Raw genomic sequence first — 8,556 nt, forward strand, 5'->3', positions numbered from 1 at the left:
TGCCTCGGAGAAAAAGAGCTCTTCTTTAAGCCTTTGTTTTTCTCTTTAGCCATCTGATGCTAGTGCCTACATGTGGCTCATTAGATTGCTCCCCAAGAGGCTTGTCATTTTAAAAAGAATGAAAGTCTTTTTATAGAGCATAACGGAGGATCAATGCATAACAAATAAAGGCAAATTTCTGTCGGTTTCTTAAAATAATTACAGCTGAGCAAATATTCTGACTCACAGCCATTGTGTTTTATGTATTATCAAAGATTAATTAGAGACTTTAAATGCGAGTGTATTAATGTTAAGTAATTATTTTGGCTAAATGTTTATGTATAGCAACCCATGGTGCTCAAAAACAAACATTAGCTGTGAATTAAATGTAATTAAATGCACAAAACTGGAATATAATGATGATAAAAAGACTTAAACTACACTGTTAATGCCCGTGCACACTGGGACGCTTTATGCTCGCATTTTCAGTCAACGTTTAACGCCTCGTGACTAAATAAACGGCGCCAACGTGATCGTGCATACCAGCGCAAAATGGCAGGTGTAAAAGCGTCATTTTTAAAGAAACGCCTCATGCTCGTTTTTTTGTTTTGATGCGCCTCGTCAAAACCTTCGCCTCCAATCACATTGGCACTTTTGTTCACATGCACAGAGCTGCTGAAGTTACAGTAAACCGCACTTGGAGGCGCTCAAGCGCAAAACTGTAAAGGCAAGCACACATTGAAGAAGATGCCCAGAGGCGATATGAATGTGGAGCTGCTTATTGCTGAACAGTAATCATTTCTTCATCGCTAGAGCTGGAGCTGCTGCTTGAACCATCCATGCTTGTTCGAGTCACCAGTAACTTTAACAACAAGCGTGTGAACTTCCTCCCTTCCCCTTCTTCTGTGTTATAAGCGGGTGTCAGAAGCTTACAGTTGTGTAGCGCCATCTAACATCAAGGAGTGATTTTGCATACTCTTCTGTTTGACACCAGTGAAAATGGCTTGAATCTGGAAAAACATGTCGTAAAACGCTGACGATAAACGCTAGCGAAAAGCGTCCTGGTGTGTACAAGCCTTTACATGTAGGGGAAAGTGTCCGTCACACATTTCAGGGGAAGACCAGTCAGACAAGAGGTAGCTTTAGAAAGAGGAAATATGATACATAACGGCCCGTTTGCACTGACTGGTGCAGTAGAGTACAGTATGGGTCACCTTTATCAGGCTTGCGTTTCCACTGCTTAAAAGGTACCAAGGTTACCCTTTTGGTGGGCGTGGTGTACGACAAAATTTTAGTCGTCGTCATTCTCGCTCGAGGAAATGTCAAAGTAAAGCTGTACGGGTCGTTTACATATCATATGAGAAACACTTCTCACAAAACAGATGCTTTATACACAAATACTTGTGTATAAATGATCATTACTAACTTTTCTTCGAACATGTTTTGTTTATAACTACAGATCAATGATAATGTGAAATGGCCTACTGCAACGTTTGCGGTTATATCAAATAAATAAATTCAACATGTATGAACACATAAAGACCCTTACAGTCTCTGATATGATACCAACTACAGAAAAATTACACACAGCATACATTTAGCCCTTATTTAGGTTCAAAAACAACACACACATATAGCCCAGTCAATGCAAACCTCTCATCTGTGTCTTTAACCTGCAGCAGCACATGTAATCTCTTGTTAAAGAGTGATTCCGTCATTCCGAGTTCATAATAGTCCAACAGGTGATGATAAACATGGCAGTGTGTTCTTGATTCATGTTACTGAAACAATTTGCTCCTTTGTTTTTTTGCGCTTGACCTCGCGTTTGTCCGTTTCTGAAAGGGTCAGGTGTTGGAAACACTTCTATAATCACACGCACGTTATTATCATCAGCTCAAGAAGTTCCTTATTTCAAATATAGATGCAATCACGAGCTCCCTGGAGAAAGCGAAACCGCCAGCTCTTTTAGACGGCCTTGTAAAACAAAAACAGGACACGGCAGATTTTGTTCTTCTTGGCTTTGTGTCTGTTCATCAAGATGACGACAAGGTGTGTTTGAGCTCGGGCCCAACATGGCACGTTATTATATGCATATAGTATTATGATGTAATGTCTCGGCTGTGTATTTAAATCATGGCGGTTTCTTCGTTTTTATTCTGGCTAGCTCCACGAGCGAGTGACGTTTCTATGTAAACAAATAGCGTTCAGCTGCGTGTCTAGCTCCGCCTTTTGTTTCCCTTTGGTCCTGCTAGGTACCCTTTGCAAAGGGTAACAAAAAAGTGATATAGTACGGTTCGCTTTTAGGTCAACGTAAAGATGCATATAGACATCCTGAGGCATGATTTGCGCTCAAGTTCGAAAAATCTGAACTTCAGTGGACATTCGCACCTCATTAACTGATCTGGTGTAGGGGTGTGATTCTGAAGTAGCGCCTGTTGTTGGTGCCCCAGGGGAAAATTCTCCAGCCGACACCGGACAACAGCTCATCAAACTGGGCTCGGCTCAGTCGGAAGCACCGCTGAAAGCTTCCATCATCCAGGTTAAGTGTCTGGAGGAGTTCAGACAGAAGCCCTGCCCATTACGTGAATTCACATCTATTGTTTAGTGAATTTGATGTGCTAATGAAGCGAGTAAACTCTGTTCATGCGTCTATTTATATGGGTATATCACGATTTAGCCGCACACTCCCCGTCTAGTGTAACCACGGCATAAGAGAACAAAATCACCACTTGAGCACAGATGCTCAAGACTGTTCTGATTGTTCTCAAAACTTTATTCCTATAGCGCTTTTACAATGTAGATTGTGTCAAAGCAGCTAAACATAGTAGTAAACTGAAACTGCACCAGTCCAGCTTTCAGAGTTCGGATTTGTTCAGTTCAATGTGGTTTCTTTTTCACTGCTAAAAGTCCAAACACTGAAGAGAAAACCGATGCACAGTTCCACAAGTCCCAATCCAAGTAAGCCAGTGGCGAGGAACAAACTTCATTAATTGACGAAAGTGAAGGAAAAAAAACTTCAAGAGAAACCAGGCTCAGTTTGGGCATGACCATTTCTCCTCTGGCGAAACGTCTTGTGCAGAGCTGCAGTCTAGGCACTGGAGAACGCTGGACATTCATCGTTAAAAAGCTGCAGGTGTGAGAAGGTCACAAGCAGGTGTTCAGGCTGACCCACGGGATCAATTCGAGGACTCGTCTGTCACTGGGGTCTTTCTGGAATCAGTCTCATGCTCTCCACTCCTCCACGACCACTACAGCATCTGCTCAGGATACGACCAGGTCCAGGATTATGGAGACTTTGTGATGATGAAAAACAGACTAACATAAGCGAAGATGCCGCTCAAATAATAATCTCTTTTGGGAAGTGTTACTGGCTACGGTTGACCTAATGTATGCAGCTTAACAATTCTTGGGGACTTTGATAAAAGGTAAACAAATAAAAACAATCCAGTCTACAATTACTTTTTATATTGAAAATACGTCATTTTGTGTGCGTTTTTTTTTTTTTTTTCACGAAATCAGTGACATCATTTATGAATTTGTCAATTAAAGAGTTCAGATTCTGCAATTTTCTAAACAATTTGGTAGTTTTGATCAGGACTAAGGTTAATTAACAGATTTATGCAAAAAAAGAAAAGAAAAATATGTAGTCACCTTGGAATTATAAGGTTCTATTTGACATTTTTGTCAAAACTGAGTTATTGACATATTTATTAATTGACAACTTATTTACATTATGGGATGTTTTTTTATAAGTTGTTTAAATTTTAAGAGTTTTTATTTAAAAACAAATGTAACACACATACAGTTTAATATCTGCTTGTTAAGTGTGACGTCACGCAAAGTGGCTTCCGGGTCCAAGCGCTCTATTTAACTGAATGGGGAGACTCATGAAATGGTAATAATAAACGTTCACAAAGCGATTTAATGCTTTCGAAAATCACGATCGCAATATATATATGTCCATGCCTAATATCCGATGGCCAGAAAGTGATTATTTTTTTTATAAATTGTTAAAATTTTGGTATTTGCTAGGCTGCAAGCCCAGAGATTGTTGTTTACACTTTGGTTTTATATAAAATTAACTTTAATGTGTGATAGGAATAAAACGTGATCATAAACTAATGATTTCTCCACTCAAATGAATGGCGACTTGGACCCGGAAACAGTATTACATACGTCAACACTTAACAAGCGGATGGAATGCAAAAACTTTGAAGGTCACTATCTCAAAATAATTCAGAATGCAGATAGAACCTTATAATTCTAAGGTGACGATGTATCTGATGCATTTTTACAGCAGTTTAATTTAGTGGATGTTTTCAAATCTAACATAACAAAAGGGGTAGTAAATTTGCCCAGAGTGTAGTTGTTGTTTTTTTCAAAGCATTTGCTCAAAATTTATCACCAAAAATTATTCTGCTAGCTGAAAAACAGAAAAAGTTATGGTGAATTTAAGACTCAAAATCAACCCATAATGGATGAAAACATCCCCAACAGCACATAAGGGTTAATCTTGTGCTGAAGAAAACACTTCTTGGAATAAATTAAGAAAACAAACAGAAAAAAAATTAAAATAAGTAGCATTTAGTGTAAATTATCCCATTAAAATTTTAAAGGCCGGATGTTATGAATCAAAATAAGAGACTTGATTATAGATACTGGAATTGACTAACAAACAAACTACAAATCCATATTATCTTTTTAAAATGTGAACATTCCAGTTCTCTTTAACACCCTTTCTTATCATTATAGACACCAGAGTCTGTCCCATCTGCTAGACAACAAACATTTTCCTGCAGGCTTAAACTGACCTTCTGGGCTATGCCCCGCCCCACTCTGACCTTTGACCTGCTGGTATGCAGAGACGCCCATTCCTCAAACAGCATTGGTGGCCTTAAGAGGCTTTTGTTAAGTAATTTAGCCAAAACAAAGACTCCTTGTGATAGTACTCTTTAAACAGGACGACAAATATTTCAGTGAGTGATTTAAGGTGCAGTTACCGTAACCTTGTCTTTAAACGCTATCGTAGCGAAGATCGTTTTTCTGCAGCCTCTTTCATTGGGGTGAACAAATAAAAGCTTCTGAGATCTGAGAGACGGGCTCAAATACTCCCCTCCAGTCATCAGATGTCAGTTTACAGCATCCTGAGGTTGCTTCCATCAATCATGAGCAGGAGGCGTCTTCCTTTGCTGTCAGTGAGAAGTTCCACAGTCGTTCACAACAAAGAAAGCACATCGGGTTACACAGATTCTACACTACAGAGCTGATGTTATGTGCGAGTCGTCCTTGTAGATTGCAGTGAAATTACTGTCCTAATTTTAAATATAGAAACTTCCAGAACCTTTTATTTCAATGTTCCTCACTGGTGGAATGATCTTCCCAACAGGGCTGTACAATTAATAATAATAAAAAAAAGATTGCGATCTCGATTCTACCCTACACACGATCTTATATTCAGCTTTTCTACGATTCAGCAAATTATATTTTCAAGATCAGGAGAGAAGCGTAAATGCGGACGCACAAGTCTTCTCATTGTTTTACATTCGCTGCTCAGCAATATGTACCCCTCCAGTAAACTCTGGCCACCCCAATATAATTTCGTTGTTTATGTTATTAATTTAAATGTAGTTACGGAGATTCACAATGTTTCAATTAATAAATTAATAATTTGCAACCACTAAGTTATTGTGAATTGATTGACGCCACCGACGTAGCTGATTTACTGACCCTCCCCAATCGTTGTTGACAGCACGAAAACGCCTTCGACAGACACTTATGGCAATTATTAAAGGAAACAACAACGGGTATGTTTGTCATACATCTTCACTTAAGTAATTATTCCATACTCTCTGTTAACCTTTCTAGTGTTAACGTTACTTAGCACAGCTCAGAATTAGGATTGGAATTTACTTTGAGAACTGGAATTTACAAAATTAGAATTAACTTTGATTTTCATTGTTTAATGTTTTCGCTTTTTTACAGAACGTTCGCTTTTGCTGATTAGGCTACTACACGTTTAAAAATAAAATTAAGGGTAAAGTTTTTATACGCTTTTTAGTATTGTTTGTGGGGTTTCTGCACAACTTTGGGTTCATGAGATGGACACTTTTTATAAAAACAAATCTAGCTTATTTAGCACCTCTTATTTAGGCCTAATCCCAATTATATTTTTGTACCCCTAATCCTTCCCCGAGGGATAAGGGAAAGGGCTTCAAAATTTACCCCTGAAGCCTGGTTTATACTTCTGCGTCAAGTGACCGGCGTAACCCACGGCGCATGCAACGCGCGTAGCTGTGCATTTATACTTCTGCGCGCTCTCTGTTGGTCTGCATTAACACTTCCGAAACGCTAGTTGGCAGTGAGGTGTAAATGTTCCTCTGTGTCGAGTTTCTTCGCTGATGTTTTGCTTTTCCTGAACACTTCCTGAATGAAGTGGCTCAAACTCGCTCATTTTGAGGCAGGAACCGGCGGACTTGCAACAACTTTAACTATGAGGTAAACACAAAACAAAACTTTCCATTCGGAGCTCCTTCACGGGACTCCACACTTGTAAACAATCGCTGCATCAGGCTTGCGCCATTCGCGCAGCGCTCGGTCCCGCCCAGACTCGTCAGCGCTACCAAGCCAACCAATCACAGAGCTTGCGCTACGCGTTGTTGCGACGTGGTTACATTTTTTGAGAGGTGCACGTCAGTGACGGCGACAGCCACGGCGTAGGGCTATGCGTCAGCGCCGTAGCATACGTGTGCGTTTGTCGCAGAAGTATAAATCAGCCTTAAGAAATGGGACAGCACTACAGCACTTGCACACGTCATCATATGTCATCGCGATCTCTTGCTTCATATGAGATCAGACGATGGCGACTGCTGTAGTTATTCCAGTTGTGTTATTTTTTGGTATTTATCTTCAGGAAATCACTGAAGGCATATATCATGTTATCATAACGATCTGATGTGGCAATAAGATCCATACACAGTGGCCATATTCATCTGTGAACACACCAAAAACAACATTAAGATTATAGCAGACACTGTAAAAAGCTCATTCCCAGCCACTAGACTTTTCTGACAGGTTATTCGAGTGTCAGAAAGTTGTGGGACTGCTGTACAAGAGTTATTATTAGGCATCATAGAACGCGGAATGTAGCGGTTTTTATTTTAGCGTTTTTTTTTTTTTTTCACGAACGCGGTTATGAATATATCAAAACGTGTTTGTTTGTTGTAAAAATTTGTAATAATGACAAAAAATACTAAATTGTGAATCTCCTTCCGGGTACAGCTGTGGCTGGTGTATTCTGGGAAAGTTTTCTTACCTCTTGGTTTTGAGTGTGGTCCTGAAAAATCTTCATTTGAAGGGTTGTGTATACCCCTTGCCCTTAGCCTTCAAACTAAAGAGAATTGGGACAAGGGGGTAAGGGGAAGGGCTAAGGGGTAGAATTGGGATTGGGCCTAAGCGAGGTCTGGAGAACAGACCCGATAGCACTCACTTCCACAGTTAGTCAAAATGGCTTTCTTGTTCCTCCATGAGTGGGTGTGCTGCTGAATAAAGCTGTTCCGTTAGCATAACAATGGTAAGAGAAACCATGGCTGCTTATGCTGCCGACTTGTTCCAGTGACCCCGGAGGCAGTGTTTCTGCACAATAGACCTTTTTAAATGGATTTCAGAAAGACTTCTGAGACAAATTAACAGATTTAATCAGATAGAGAGTGCTTTGGTGATAATTGAGGGGATATTTGCTAACTACAAAAGTATCTTCTCACTAGAAATCCCATCAGAAGTTGGTCAAAAACTTACATTTACACCTACATTGTGAGCCAAGCAACGCTTTGAGGTTCCATCCTTTATTTTTTAGCTCAACTGTCAGTAATGGAGTGCACAGGCTTGTCGGATGTCGAAGGGCTGTGACGAATACATCAACTCCTTGTTATAGTAACCGACACCTATACAAAGAATCGCCGGTTCAATCCCAGCTCAGAGTGGGTTGGGTGCAGTAGGACCAGCGGGTTACACGTGGGGGCTCGTCCGGGATGGGAGTGAGGTTTAGGGGCAGATTGTAACAGAGGCCAGCTAGCAAAGTGCTATGCAGGAAAACCTCACTCCTCTGACCTCTAAAGGTGCTCTAGCAACAGACACTAGAGGCCTTGCTCCTTGATAGAGCAACCGACTCGCATAGAAAGAATTCCCAGTTCAATCCGAGCTCAGAGCGGGTTGGGTGCAATGGGACCAGTGGGTTACATATATTTATCTGGGTTTTATCATTTTGGTGTTCATCTTTGTAGAGTTTTGACAACCGACATTGTATATAATGCATTTACAAATAAAGGTGACCTGACTAATCTCTCCAAACACCCCAAAATCATATACTTTTAAAAGGTGTGTCCCTTTAAACCAGCTTAATAGTGTACATCCAATTCAAACAACTGTCAACATGCATCTTAGTTTCCCAGTAAACCCCTATAAACCTGTACACACACAGGCTTTAACAGTTATACAACAGACTTCAATGTTTAAAAGCTTAAATATTCATAGTTTAATAATAATAATAATAATAATAATAATAATAATAAAACACTCAAA

Source organism: Danio rerio, chromosome 16 (genome assembly GCF_052040795.2).
Source record: "Danio rerio strain M-AB ecotype USA chromosome 16, GRCz13ab, whole genome shotgun sequence".
NCBI classification, from domain to species: domain Eukaryota; kingdom Metazoa; phylum Chordata; class Actinopteri; order Cypriniformes; family Danionidae; genus Danio; species Danio rerio.